We start from the raw sequence: 14,984 nt of genomic DNA, 5'->3' as shown, positions 1-14,984 counted from the left end.
TATAAACAAACAAACAAAACCCAAACAGCTTTATTTATATACCGCTTCATACCGAATTAGCAGTGTCTAAGTGGTTTACAACTGTAAGTTAATTGCCCTCAACCATCTGGGAACTCATTTTAGTGACCTCGAAAGGATGCAAGCCTGAGTTGAGCTTGAGCCCTTTTTGCTCGTATTGAACTCGCATCCTTATGGTTTTGAGTGAGTGGCTGCAGTGAGTGAGTGCAGGCATTTAACCACTGCACCACTGTCTTCAGTTCTCAAAGTTTTAGAACCTTATGATGGCTAGAGTACTGCTGCTAAAGCCACATCTATTCTTTATAAAGGGAACTCTGGAAAATGAAAGAAATACATTGGGAAGAATTTGGGCTCCCATGGTTCCTTCCTTGGAAGCACCTTCCAGTTGGTTTCACTTACAGTGAAATCAAAGAGTTTTAGGCAATCTCTGATGTAAGAAAAATGTAAGAAAAATGGAATGAAATGATTGGTTCTGAATTATTGTTGCTGTCACTTTTTCTTTCTGGTTGTGTTTCCTTCTTGTTTGTATTATTAATTTTCCTGTTAGCATTTTATAGTTGTAAACTGAAATCATTTTATAATAAAAATTTTAGAAAGGAAGAAAGAAAGAAAGAAAGAAAGAAAGAATTCAGTTTTCATATTTGATGCCAAAGATGAGTCACTGCCCACCAAACAGACAAGAGCACAAGTTAGACATTGGGTGGGATAACCAGACTCGACAAGCAAACCCAAACTTTTGCTTCTATTCCTTTTTGTTATGATATTTATCATATTCGGTAGTCACAGGAATTAGTTCCTACTTGATTTATTTTTTTTTACCTTGAATATCAAGGTGAAATGGTTCTGTACCACCAAGCATTGTTCATAGATTTCCCAGCTCAGCTGTCCTTTTCTTGTTCTAGTAATTTCCTCCAAATGTCCATATCCTGTCATATTTAGATGCCATAGATTTTTACTGCCCACTTCTATTCCAGTTTGGAATATTCATTTAGATAGAACAGCTGTCTGTCCTTGTCATGAAAAGACACCCTGTCTTAAGAAGTTAAAGACTTGAGAGCAATGCATCAAAAAGGTTAATGGCAAATGAAATGGTGCATTTCGGTGTCATTCTGGACTTCATTAAAATTTAGTATCCGTTATCGGGCGTTTAAAGATCTCAGCTTCCATTTCATCATCTGATTTTGCCCTTGTCGTTTCGTTAATAATTCAAAAACTTTTGTTCCAAACATCTTTTGTCAGCATCTGTGTCAGCATCATGCTAATAACCTCAACACCACCCCAGTTTTTAAAAAAAGAATAAGAAGATGAAAATTTTGACCATGGTATACAAGTCTCATACTAGTGACTAGTAGAAGGAAATGTATTGTTCCCTCTCTGAGCAAAAGACCACATGGCTGCTAAATATAGTGCTATGGAAGCATACATTTAAGAAAGCCTCAGAAAAAGCTTTTTAGTATTTTAAATATGCCCAGCCCCCTTTTTCTTCCTTGTCCTCTCTCTAGCTCAAAGTTTGAGGGTTTTTTAGCAGCATCAGCATTGGGTGGATGGTGAAAGATAGCTGAAGAAACATAGACTTTCGGTGCTGGGTTCTAGCACTGTGTCTGCAGCAAACAATGCAATAAAGCTTGATCTAGAAAAAGGCTGAAATATTGTTCTAGTTGATCCTACACCAGACAATGTAAAAATCCCCTACTGAGCATGTGTGAGCAACAAAACAGAGGTAAAGGGGGGAAGCAGATCACCTTGTCTCATCACTTACCTCAAGCACTTTTTTCCAGCATGGTTGTATAAGTTTGGCCACTAAAATGAAAATAATAAGAAAAGTGGATGGTGATGAAAGGAGAATTTAAAAAGGTTTAGAGTACATTTTGGGAAATGTACTTTCAAGTGGTCTCAAAAAAATTCACAATATTTTCTTTAGTTGTGCAAGACTCACCTGAACTGGTTGTTGCATTTCAAATACACATATTGTTAGTTTTGGATAAAAGTTTGCTGAAACATTTTGAACAGCTCCTTTGTTTTTGTTGTACAGGATTCCCTCCCCCCCCATATTATTTCTGTACCACATTTTCTGTTAAAGAAGTAGCAATAGCAAAAGCAAGTACATTTCTATACCACTTACTGTATCAATGCACTTAAGGACTCCCTAAGTGATTTACAATGTTTAAGCTTATTGCCCCCAATAAACTGGGTACAGTACTCATTTTAGCAACCTACAAAAGGATTCAAAGCTGAGTGGACCTCAGAATCCATTGGATTGAACTCACAACCTTGTGGCTATGAATGGCCTCAGTGCAGGCATTTAACCACTGCACTCCAGGGCTCCCTGGTGTTGCCAGGAATACATCTACTTTGTAAAATGGGTATACCCATACTTTTTGTTTTGTAAATGAATCCATACTCCAAATTTTGTTGATGCTTCCAGTAGCAGCCCACAGCACTCATTTTTAGGCACACCATCTTCTAGATAATACTACCAGCTTTGAGTAGGAAAATGTTTTCATGTTTTGGAAGATTTAGATGGGATGGAAAAGGGTGAAAGTCATATGGTGACCCCATGAATTTCATAGGGCTTTCTTATGCATGGAATACTTAGAAGTGGTCTTCCCCGTTCCTTCCTCTGAAATATAGCCTACAGTACCTGATATTCATTAGCAATCTCCATTCAAGTACTAACCATGGCTGACCTTGATTAGCTTCCGAGGTCAAACAGAACCTATCTATTTAGAATAACTTAGTAAAAAAAGCCTTCCTTTGCACCAGGTTTTAGTTTCACATTCATATTCATGTAGAAGAACTTTGAAGGGAAATAACATTGAACACAATTGCACTGGGCCATTAGCTACACTAATTGATATCTGAATTGGTAATTATGAGATTTGATAATATCACTATAAATAATCACATAATTAGAAAGCACAGGTTTGGTGGTTCACAACATGGTATAATCTAAAGAGCTCTTCAGTTTATATGCTCCTTATATGATTGTTCCCGTCGTCGTTATCGTCTTCCTCCTCCTCCTCCTCAAATACAATCTATGCTATATTCAGTCTCAGGTAGACATTACCTCCAACAGTGATAATTATAAGAAGACATCATTCTCCATTAGCATCCATGCTAGAAGATGGATTCTCGAGGTTCACTCTTTAGTTAGAGTTCAATTTTGTCTGAGACTGAACAAATTGCATCAGTGAAAGTGATCAGAACAAGACTAGTCTTCAAAATGATTTTTTCCCTAATAATTAGAAGAAAGACATATTTGTTTAGTCATTAAAAAAATACAGTACTTGTGTACTTGGAAGTAATGTAAAGGGATGTTGTTGCACTTTTGAGACCAACTGAAAGAAATAAGCAGGTAACATGAGCTTTTGTAGACTTGAGCCTACTGCCTTAGATGCATGAGGAATACATCTGAGGAAATAGATTTATATCTATGAAAGCTCATGCTACCGGCTTCTTTATTTCAGTTACTCTCAAAGGTGCTACAAGATCCCTTTGCATACTGATTTTCCAGACTAACATGGCTATGTCTTCAAATTGGAATTGATGTGTTATACAAGATTCTGCTTGTAACATAATCCGTGCATACTTAATTGCAGAGCAGAAAACTTGTGCAGAACGTCTCCTGATGGAATTCAGAAAATTGTCAATCTGACACAGATTTTTTAACCAGATGTGAAACTATGAATAGAAGTTGAACAGTAAAAGTAAGGAATCATGTCACATGTAATAATGCTCTATTTTGTATCAGCTGGAATAAACCTGAGTTTTCAGAGTTATGTAGATTTACTTACTTACTTACTTTATGTATATGCTATCTTTCTCCCAAGATGGGAACCAAGGCAGCTTCCAGAACAATACTTTGAACACATTTACAAAATTTTAAAATCTCCACATTAAAACATTATAAAACCATTTAAAATCATACAAAAATTTAAAACAGATAAAACATACAGCTAAATGAAAATCTTATCTGCTTAACCATTAAAGGTTTGCTTAAATAAAATTGTTTGCTTGTCTGCAAAAGGAAAGCAAGGAGGAGTCCAGCCTAACCTTTCACAAAAGGGAGTTCCAGAGGGTAGGAGAAGGCTGTCTCTCATTTCCTCACTTGTCAAAGTACAGAGCACTCTGGAGAGAAAATGTCAGAGATGTGGCTATAGTCTGGAACTGGGACAAAGGTGACAAGGTAATCTGATGATTCAACTTTTGGAGAGTCCTGAGTCACAAGCCAATGACAGAGGGGCAGAAGGTAAAACCAACAGGCTTGCATTCTGCAGAGTCACAGCTGTCAGGTGACAGGAAACTGGGTGATATAGCAGGAGTGAGATGGACTCATAACCTCAGGAGGGGAAGTATATATAAGAGGAATGCTCATTGTGGTGATGATTGTAAATAGGAGTCTGGCGAAACACTTTGATAGTCTTTTGTAAATATTGGAACCAAGATTAAAGTCCTCTTTGTGAGTACTCGGTAATCCAGCAGTTATTTATCTAGCTGACAGCTTCTGCATGGGAGGGTTTTTCCTTTGCAGCCTGCACAGAGCTACACAGCAGAGACCTTCCAGTGATGTTCCTGTTCCATTTGCATGTCTTCTGTATGTTGCATGTTGAATCCTGATTTTACATACCCCTATATGCCCAAGTGAACCTCTTATGGTGGTGGTACTGAGAGCAAGCCTCCCCCTAATGACCTTAAAGCTCTTGCAGCTTCATATGGGGAAAGTCAAGCCTAAAATACATGGGCCAAAAGGTGCAACTTCCAGCCGCTTCAGGGGTGTGGTGTGTCTGCAACCGTCTAAGGCAGCCTGAAGCCAAACAGATAAGGAGCAGTGAAAAGTCACTCCTTGGCAGTAGCCCATTGAGGACCACAGCAGCAGCCAACTTCAGGTCCACAGCATCTGGTCAGTTGCTGCAGTCCCAGGATGATTGGGGACCAATTAGGACTAGAGTGGCTACAGGCTGCTCCAAGGTGCCAGTGTGCTTCACTTCACAGTCTTTCAAATAGTCTGGGCCTAACCCATATATGGCTTTATAGGTCATGACCAACACTTTGAATTGTGCCCAGAAACAAACTAGTAGGCAGTGAAGCTGTTTCAAGAAGGGAATTATATGCTCCCTGTCACTGGCCTCAGTCAGCTTTCTGGCTGCTGTGTTTTGAATCTGCTGAAGTTTCTGAACAGTTTCCAAAGGCAGCCTCATGTACAGTGTGTTACAGAAGTACAAATAGGATGTAATCAAGGTATGTGTTACCCTAACTAGGTCACACATCTCAAGGAAAGGGCTCAGCAGGTGCACTAGTTTTAACTTTGCAGATGCATTCCTGGCCCCATACTGGTTTTTGCACTCCAAAACTCGCCCAGCAGTTTCATGTAGATGTTAGTAGCATGAGAGGCAAAACAGAACCCTGTGGAATGGCAAAGGCCAACAGCCAGGGTGTCAAACAGGAGTCTCCCAGGACCTCCTTCTGAGTTTGCCCTTTCAAGAAGGACTGGAACCACTGAGTTTGGCCTTTCAAGAAACAGTGGCCCCAAGTCCCATCCCAGTGAGTTGGTCCAGAAGGATACCATGGTACTGAAAGGTACCCAGAGGTCGAGCAGTACTAACAAGGACACGCTCCACAGTCCAGCTCCCTCCATAGGTCATCCAGCAAGGTGACCAAAGCTGTCTCCATTTCACAGCCAGGCCTGGAAGCCAGATTGAAATGGTACTAGACAATTTGTGTCATCCAAAAATCCCTGGAACTGGGAGACCACCACAGCTCCAGGACCTTGGCCAAGAATGGGATATTAGAAACTGGTCAATCATTTTTCAGAATGGTGGGATCATGGGAGGCCTTTTTCAGTAACAGACTCACCACAGCCTTCTTTAGACAAAATGGAAACCTTCTTTGCTGCACTGAGGGGTTCACCACTCCCCTTACCCACTTAGACAGTCCCTCTCTACCTAGTTTCAGGAGCCAGGGAGAGCAAGGTTCCAGTATACATGCAGTGGCCCTCACTTCTCCAAGGATTCTATCCACACTCTCAGGCTGCACAAATTGAACTGTGTCCATCCCAAGAGCTTCATCTTAAAAATGGGGGAGGGGGGGACATGGTTCAAAAACCATTAAACAAAGCCTACACTGGCTTTGGCAAATCTGTATGTGCTGTTTCTTTAAACACAAAACAGCACTGTTTTTATTTACATATTTATTTAGAGAGTGGTTTTGATGTATGCTACAAAAATAAGGCCTGCAGGGAAAATTATTTCTTTCCATTATCTATCTATAAATTACTAATACAATGCAAAGAATGCCAAAAGCCAGAAACATTTGCTGTTTTACAAAAGTATACAGTCACTGTGAGATTTGCTGACAATAGAATATATTTTCATTAAACTGACCATATTTGCAAAAGATGTGCTTGTTTCTAAGTGAAAGGCTACTCAGTATAGACTTTCTGCAAATTAAATCTTCTGTTTAGAAAATATTCAGTGTAGATGGAATATTTTCATTCTCGATGAAGAGATAATATTCCTTTTGCAGAAGGGCACTTTATTAATACATGGTGCATGCATTCAGTTTGATTGTTTGGTAAAAGGCTTAGTATGTGGGAATATCTGCTTCATGGCCTAAAGCCTAGATTAGAGCTTTATGTAGGTTTTACTCAGAAACATTGGCAGAACTGTTTAAGGTTAAGTTGAGAGAGGAAAAAGGCTTTATACAGTAGAAACACAGAGTAAAATCCCTCAGAAAGTGGCAACATCCAGTTCAAAACAAAATAAAACAAAATAATGGACTGTAGTTTCCCTAAAATCACTCCTAGGTGCTTTACTGCTATTTATACAAACAAATTCACTTTGTGTGCACTGATCTATACTGTATTCTGATATTAGAGATACAATACATCTGCACTGAAGTTATCATTTCCACAACAATAGCATACATCTCTCATTTGGTGTTTGTTTTTTTAAGTTACACTCTATTTTGTGGTCTCCAAGACTAAAAGTACCTCATGGTTTCCCACTCTTTACCCTAACACCCATTAATTTATATTTATTCCTTCTTGCTCTTAATAGAGATATTTAATGCATTCCTCTTTGACCTAGCTTTAAGCTATCAACACTCAGCCTTCATTTTCAATAAGAGTGTTATAATTTCACCGAAAAACTCATGTGGCTGCTACAGCCTATATCCTATGTAATCGATTCAGTACTTGGATTCCATTGCTAAGCTGTTCCAAGAGCAAAACCAATGATTTCCAGGACAGTGGAACAACAGGATGCAACTTTACATGTGATAGCCTAATCTATGTGGAGATCCTTATGCCATGTTTGTCCCTTCACTTTTCTATTTATGCTAGCATCTTGTCTGTTTGAATGTATGTGCTAAAGTATTCTGAGGTGTGAGAAATACTCCGCTTTCTGAGTACATTTTTTTCTCCCTTTCCATCCTGCAGAAGACAGGATGAAAAATATCTTTAGTAATTAGAGCTAGTGTGATATAGTGGTTTGAGCACAGGACTATGACTCTGGAGATCAAGGTCTGAAACTCTTCTCAGCCATGGAAAGCCACTGGGTGACCATGGCTAAGTTATACTCTCTCTCTCTCTAAGAGGACGGCAAAGACAAATCACCTCTGAGCAGATTTTTCTAAGAAACCCCAGTAATATTACTGAAGTTTCTTGGAAAGATCTGCTCAGAGGTGACTTGCCTTTACCATCCTCTGAGGATGGGAGAGCTTTAGGATCACAATAAGTTGGAAAAAATGTGAAGGCACACAACAACAACAACAACAACAACAACAACTAGATATTAGGAGTACACATTTTAGGGGAACAGAAATGAAATGAAAGAAGCTCATTACATGTCTGTTCTGTATTATGTCCTTTTCACAAAATTATTGCTTTTGATCATACTGCTATGCCTTCTTTCCTTCAGTCTTTCCCCATCCCTCTCCATTACTACCCAGCATTCTTAATTCTGAAGTCAGTTTTCTACTCGTGTTCCACAGGCCTCAGAGTCTTGATGTCTAGTATTTCCTCTGCTTCTAATAGTGTGCTAGACAATTTGCCATTATGCCTGAATGCAGTTATTTTCATGTTGAACGTTTCACAAAATGTTATATTTATTTGAATAACTGGCACACTTTTGAACAACAAGCAGGACATTTATGAAGGCTATATGACAGGCAGGTCTTTAGAAAATTTTCCTCATGCAATCAGCCACTTACTCAAAAACCATAAGATTGCGAGTTCAAGACCAACAAAAGGGCCTTCCGAGGTTGCTAAAATGAGTACCCAGATTGTTGAGGGCAAATTAGCTTACAGTTGTAAACTGCTTAGACACTGCTTAGGTGGTATGAAGCGGTATATAAATGAAGCTTGTTACTAGCATTATTTTTTCTAATGACTTGTACCTTTTCATGATGTGGTCAAAGTACAGCAGCCTCCATTTGATCATCTTGCCTTCCAGGGAAATTTCAGGCTTGATCTGTTCAATGACCCATTTGTTTGGGGTTTGTTTGTTTTTTGGCCATCCATGGTGTCTTCAGCACTCTTAGGGGGTTGGACTGGATGGGCCTTGTGGTCTCTTCCAACTTTATGATTTTATGATTGTTCTCCAGCACCACATCTCAAATAAGTTAATTTTCTTCTTATCTGCATTTTTCACTGTCCAGCTCTCACATCTATACATGATGATGCAGAATATAATGGCTTGGCAAATTCCAAATTTAGTACTCAGTTTTTCTTACTAAGCTTAAAAGAATAACTGATGCCTACTTGGGATGTGAGTAGCACAAACTGAATGAATGAATTGTAGCTCAATTCATAGCTCATTGTAGCTCAATTCATTGAATAGGTCTGTGATTCTCCTGATGTTGTGGGCACCACTCCCATAATCTCTACCCACTACAGTCAATGATCAGAGATGTTGGAAGATGTATTCTAATGTTGTCTTTAGAACAAATCTCACCATCCCTGGGCTAGAAGATCTTTGGGATGACCAGAAAACATTTTTATCCTACTACATACGGGATACTGGATAAAACTACCTCTTATCTAAACATTAGGTAAACCTGCTTCCTTGGGATGATTGTGCAGATATTGAAGGAGGACCCATATATTCCATCATCCACTAGAGTAAGTGGAAGGGAACCTTCAAGCTCAAGTTGCTGATGAACTACTGCTTTATTCCTCACAATGAGTTTAGGGTTGTTGGGAATTGAACATCTGGAGGACCATGGGACCCTCATCCCTGTTCTAGCATTTGCACATATGTTCCATGAGCACTTTCCTGCACATCCACACTTTGAGGCCAAGACTATCATTAGTCTGAATACTATAGTTATACTCTCATTTGTCTTCCCATTGATCAAGGAGTATTACTCTCATTTAGGTGGCAGAGAATGAAAGCCTGTTAAGTGACCGAATTTCCTTAAAGCAATTTATGTGTGACAGCTAAGTTTAGATCAGAAGCTGGGTACCGTCAATTTATCCACATTCCATATATCTTTGTTGTTGTTGTTGTTGTTAATTTATGTATACCATGATAGATGCAGCCAAGAATGTACACCATTTACACTGCCTGATAGTTCAAGTGACTACTGTCAACCTCACAAAGGTAAGTATTCTCAAGCTATCACATACATTAATCTAACTTCAGTGAAGAATGTGAACAGAAAAAAAGAACAACAAAACAGAACTGGTGATATATGGGGAAAACTGTAAAAAAAAGGGGTCCTGCAATTTATCTGTTTGGTATCATCATGGAAATGTAATATGACCTGGCCCTGGGGGGCAGGGGGAGACACACTAGGAATTTTTTAAAAAGTATGTTTCCTGATTTAGGCGATGACTTTTCTTCAACACATTTTTTTTCCTTTATCAATAGTTTTATGTATTCTAGAGGCCCACAATAAGTATCTCTAATGGTTTGAGAGGTCTGAAGTTTACTGAGAGGTTTGTAGGTCACCGGGAACAACTCTGATTGCCACATGAAATTTTATTTTTGAACTTTGCCCATAGCAATGTAACTGTTCACAAAATGCTTTAGAAGATAACAAGCAGAGCTGTGAAGAGGGAGGAATCTCTGGAAGAGACTACAGTGAGATAAGTCAACAGTGGTAAAATTTTCCATAATGATCTTTCATTACAAAAAGTGACTTTCAGTTTTAAACTAGTCAGTAAACCTAACCTACTCGCCCAATATTTTCTTTTTTTGCAGACACAACAGCTTTCTTGAATTTTTTTTAACAAAAAGACCCTCACATATATTTAGGAAAGAAGATACATTGATGCAGTTTATCATCATCATCCAGAAACAGATCTCCCAACTATATGGGATACCTCAGTTTATTGCCTCCCAATTCATTACTTCTGTACTGGATGTCAGCTATTAGTTTGGATGTGCAGGGCTGATACTAGGAAAGTACAAACAGGATGAGTACATATTTAATACCTATATGAAATGGTTCCTCTACCTCACTACACATTTTACATCTTCCAAGTTAAGTGTACCATTTCAGCAATGGAAGGGAGCATAAAAAAGAGTAAGGCACCATATACTTCCATCTAAAATTCTCAGAGGATACACAAGTGATTTAAAAAAAAAAAACACCTCTTGGTTAGTCGTAACACATATTTCAGCCATAGGGCTTTGACAAGTATTAATAAAAATATGCCTTTTCAGCCCTTTCACTGTATAAATAACATATCCTATAACTGTCCTGGTTTGGCAGAGACAACCCCAATTAATCTGCTGCTGTCCTGCTTTCTTGGGTGATTTTAGAATGTCCTAGTTTTTCTTCCTCCCACTTTCCCTCTACATCCTCAGCTGACCGCAATAGTTGCAAACCGAGTCCAAAATGCAAAATGAGTTTGTGTTTGGTTAAACTCAGCAGCAGCAGAAGGAGGAGAGAAGAGAAGGCAAAGTCTTGTCCTTCCTAATCAGCTTATTTCCCCCACCCTATCCTGCCAGCTTACAATTGAAGTTAGATGAGTTTCCTAAACTCAGGCCAGGTACAAATGGGCAGGAAGGGATGGCAAGATGCTGCCCCTTTCTGCCCCAGATTGGTGCCGTGGCAAATGCTCATCATGGCACTGATCTGGCCTCTGCAGAGTACAAAAAGGAGCTGTTTTTTCTGGTTCCTTTTTGTGCGTGCAAAGCGGCACCATAGCCACCGCCAGGTGGCTTGATCACACCCCTTTGTCACAGCATCGTTTGGGTGCTGCACCAAAATGATGTCATCATGTTACGCGCGTCTGAATGGCTGCACACAAAGATGGCACCCAGGCAGCATGAGGAGGGCTGTAAGCATGGGGATGCTCAGCCCTCACCCCGTCCACCCCTTTTTGCCTGTCTGTACCGGGTCTCAGTGCCTAAATTTCATGGTTGCTTTGTTTAAGACAGTAGTTTGTGCATTCCCTTCTCATTAACAACTTTCACCCTCTTATTGCCTGTCCACACACTGAAGCTGCTTGACCACATGTGTCCTGGTGGTTTTCATCTATGGCATAAGCATAAATATATTTTATTTTCTACTCAACAACAGCATCTCTGTTTTCAAGGTCCTAAAAGAGGTGAATCTTTTAAGGCAAAAATTTGGCAAGGTTTAAATCTTTATCTATTAAAACATTTTTTATTTATGGCCTTTTCCTGACATACCAAGGGTGACTTGTGGCTCTGGCAAATATCTTTTGGTCCTTGCTTTTTGTGCTCATTTAAGCTTTAAAGACTTGAGTGTAACAGCACAGCAACAAACTAAGGGCATCCAAAGCTCCTGGTATTGGGTGCAACTGATAATAGGATGATGTATATCTCCTCTGAACAAATCTCGCCAATAAAAAAATCCATGATAGACTCACTTTGGGGTCATCATAAGTTGGAAATGACTTGAAGGCACACAACACACACAGACATGGTAGCCAGTTATTTATTGCCACTTCTACATTTTCCTGTGCTGATAATATTTATGTTCCTTAAAATCATATACCTTTTACAATTATATATATATATATATATATATATATATATATATATATATGAAACTTGATGTTATGTTATTTATTGATAAATCATATCCAGGAGCGTTTGTTGGCCATGGACTTTATTAAAGGCACTAGTGACCATTTGTGCCTCATTAATTCAGATCCTTCAAGTGGTGTTCATATTGCTATTATCACTGAAAGATAATGATTCCAAAGAGTCATTCTATCATAGTCTAGACTTTTTAATTAGATGCCACTTAGAAAGGTTCTTTTACTCTCATGTGGAAACATTGACCTTTAAAAGAGAAAGGTCAGATCACTATGTAGGGTGGAAACGGCAAACTTCTCTGTTCCTTTTACTCAGGTGGAACTGCTGTTATTTACCCTTCCTTAGCAATATATAATGAAATGGATTCTGCACAGTTTTATTTTATTCAGGCACTGGATGTCAAATATGCTTCTTTAGAATTCAGTGGATCCCTTCTCTCATACAGCTTTCTGGTAATTCCATTTTCATTTTGCTTATCTTCCTGGTCTTTCATGATATATCTGTACCATGCAAGGCAATCGAGTATAAGATAATCAGAATTAACATTCTAGAGGGAATAAGAACAAATCAGAAAGGGTTAGGAGAAATGGAAACTATTGTTTTGTGCCTTCACTTCATTTCTGAATTATGAAAACTTTAAGGTAACCTATCACAAGAGTTTGTTCAGAATGGGTTTCCATTGTCTTCCTATAAGGTTGAGAAAGTGCAACTTGCCTAACATCATCCAGTTGATTGCCACTGCTCATGGGAATTCGAACTCTGGTCTCCCAGTGTCATAATCCAATACCCAGATCACTGCATCATGATACATGGGAAACAATAAACAGAGGATCTGGGGTGCCAAGGCAGAAGCCAAAACAATGGCAGGAATGCTTGAGGATCAAATTATTATGATGATTTTTATAATGTTATTTACATCCCAATTTTTCTTCAAAACTGGAACTGTACCAGTGAAAAAACCAGCAACAGATGCCCCCAACAGAGATTTGATACTAAGCAATAGGACTGGAAAGACCCAAGTGCAAATCCCCACTCAGTTCATGAATCTTACTGTACATTTACAGACTAGCATCTATTTATTAGCCTAAACTACCTTACAGAGTTGTTGTGAGGATAAATATGGGGATGATTATCACACCTGCAAATTATCACACCTGTAAATCCTGCTGGGATAGATTTGGAATTAAAAAGTCAAAACCGGGGTTCATCCCACACAGCCAAGCCCTGGCGAGTGCAACCCATCTGCAGCCCGGACCCCCGCCATTCTTATCAAGCAGCTTTTCAAAAACAGCAAGCTCCGGTTTTCGAAGAGCAGCTGGAAAAGCATGGCTGGGGTCCAGGCTGCAGACAGGTTTCACTCGCCTGGCCTTGGCTATGTGCAATAATATCTAGTTTTGACTTTTCAATCCCATGTCTATCCTGGCAGGATTTGCAGGTGCAATAATCTCCATACACACCAGCATGAACTCCTTGAAGAAAAGCTTGAATATAAATGTAACAAAGTCTTACTTTTAAAATGCATGTTTTTCAAATATTCTTTGTGAGTTTCTCCATTCCAGCCACAACATGCCTGAAAAAATGTCTATTGAACCATTCTAAATCTTGCTGCCCTCCTCCTTTTTAGCTTCATAAAGGCTCATGGGTCTTGGGAAACAGCACACCATGTGAAATATTGCAAGTGCCATCACCTTTCAGCAGAGATGGATGGGGTAGAGAGACTAGGGTCTAACCTGCACTGCAGAAATGATGCAGTTTGACACCATATTAACTGCCATGGCTTAATTCATTTATTATTATTATTATTATTATTATTATTATTATTATTATTATTATTATTTTGTATCAAATGATATGTAATTCTGGGATTTGTAGTTTATTGTGGCACCAGAGCTGTCTAACAGAGAAGGCTAAATATCTCACAAAACTACAAATCCCAGAATTCCATAGCATTTAGCCATGGCAGGTAATGTGGTGTGAAACTGTAGGCAGTCCTATCTCCAACTACCAACATAAATGTTGTTTCCCCTTTCATTTCATATTTGTTAGATGATTTTTGTATTCTCTTTCCCTGTCCATAGATAGACAGGGATTTCCTGCATGCAAACTCTCTCCCCCCTTATCTCTCACCATGTGACTGAGGTCATTCCTCCTTTAGGACTAACAGACACATTCTCTCTCAGAGATTTTCAACTGAACTGCATGTTTTCCATCTTCCTCATCTCTCAACTTTCTTTGGAAAGATAGTGAGATAAAGATTTCTTTTTTCCTGAAACTATTCACTAGCTAGATTAGGATATAGCCTTTATGTATATATGGATTAAAACTATAAGTAAACTTTTGTTTGAACTTCAAGTTACTTGTGTTTATTGTTTTTGAGTCAGTGTCAGTTCTTAGGGAACCTTTGGCCCGGTACACACAGGCCATTAGCAGCGATATTAGGGCTCAATAATGCTTGGCATCCATATGCACTGAGCCCTAATATCTCTGTGTTGATGTCAAGAGGCTGCAGCCCCATCTACATAGGGTGCAGTCGCGTGACATAAGGGTACCCAAGCACCCACATGGCACTCATTGCGGCCCTTATGACATCTCAAAAAGGAGCCTCCTAGACCAGCTCCTTTTAGACAGCGTACCTGTGCTGCAGCATGCGGATGTTGCAGCACAGACGCGGGGCAACAATGGGCGACACGGAGCCACCCGTCTGTACTGCCCCATAGTTAGACAAGATCACATTTCTGCTACTGTGCTAATTTAAAGCTAGACCCTAACAGGCTTGGCTTTGGTATGTTTGATATTTAAATATTTTTGTTTCCTTAGCAAAGGCTGAAGGCTTAGGAAACTTAAATTACCCTACAATATTGACATAAGTTTTGCTACCCTCTTCTCCATCTCACTTCAGCTGCCATAACTATAAACTGCAGGAGTAGAAAAAATGGTGGAAAAAGCCATAGC

The 14,984-nt window shown here is 39.2% G+C and overlaps 1 long non-coding RNA gene across 2 annotated transcripts; it reads right to left on the bottom strand.

The window, feature by feature from the left end:
• Positions 1-214: 214 nt before the first annotated feature.
• Positions 215-4,140, bottom strand: LOC121930144. Of its 2 annotated transcripts, none has more exons than XR_006103831.1 (3): positions 4,072-4,140; positions 1,778-1,818; positions 215-944 (listed from the first exon to the last, which is right to left on the bottom strand). It is a non-coding gene; the product is annotated as an uncharacterized LOC121930144 (long non-coding RNA). The 2 variants fall into 2 exon arrangements; XR_006103830.1 differs by having other exon boundaries at positions 215-1,047; positions 4,072-4,112.
• Between the last annotated feature and the right edge of the window lie 10,844 nt (positions 4,141-14,984).

This window comes from Sceloporus undulatus, chromosome 4, assembly GCF_019175285.1.
Source record: "Sceloporus undulatus isolate JIND9_A2432 ecotype Alabama chromosome 4, SceUnd_v1.1, whole genome shotgun sequence".
Taxonomy (NCBI): Eukaryota; Metazoa; Chordata; class Lepidosauria; order Squamata; family Phrynosomatidae; genus Sceloporus; species Sceloporus undulatus.
The sequence above is the reverse complement of the archived record's forward strand: the minus strand, read 5'-3'. Positions and strand labels throughout refer to the sequence as shown.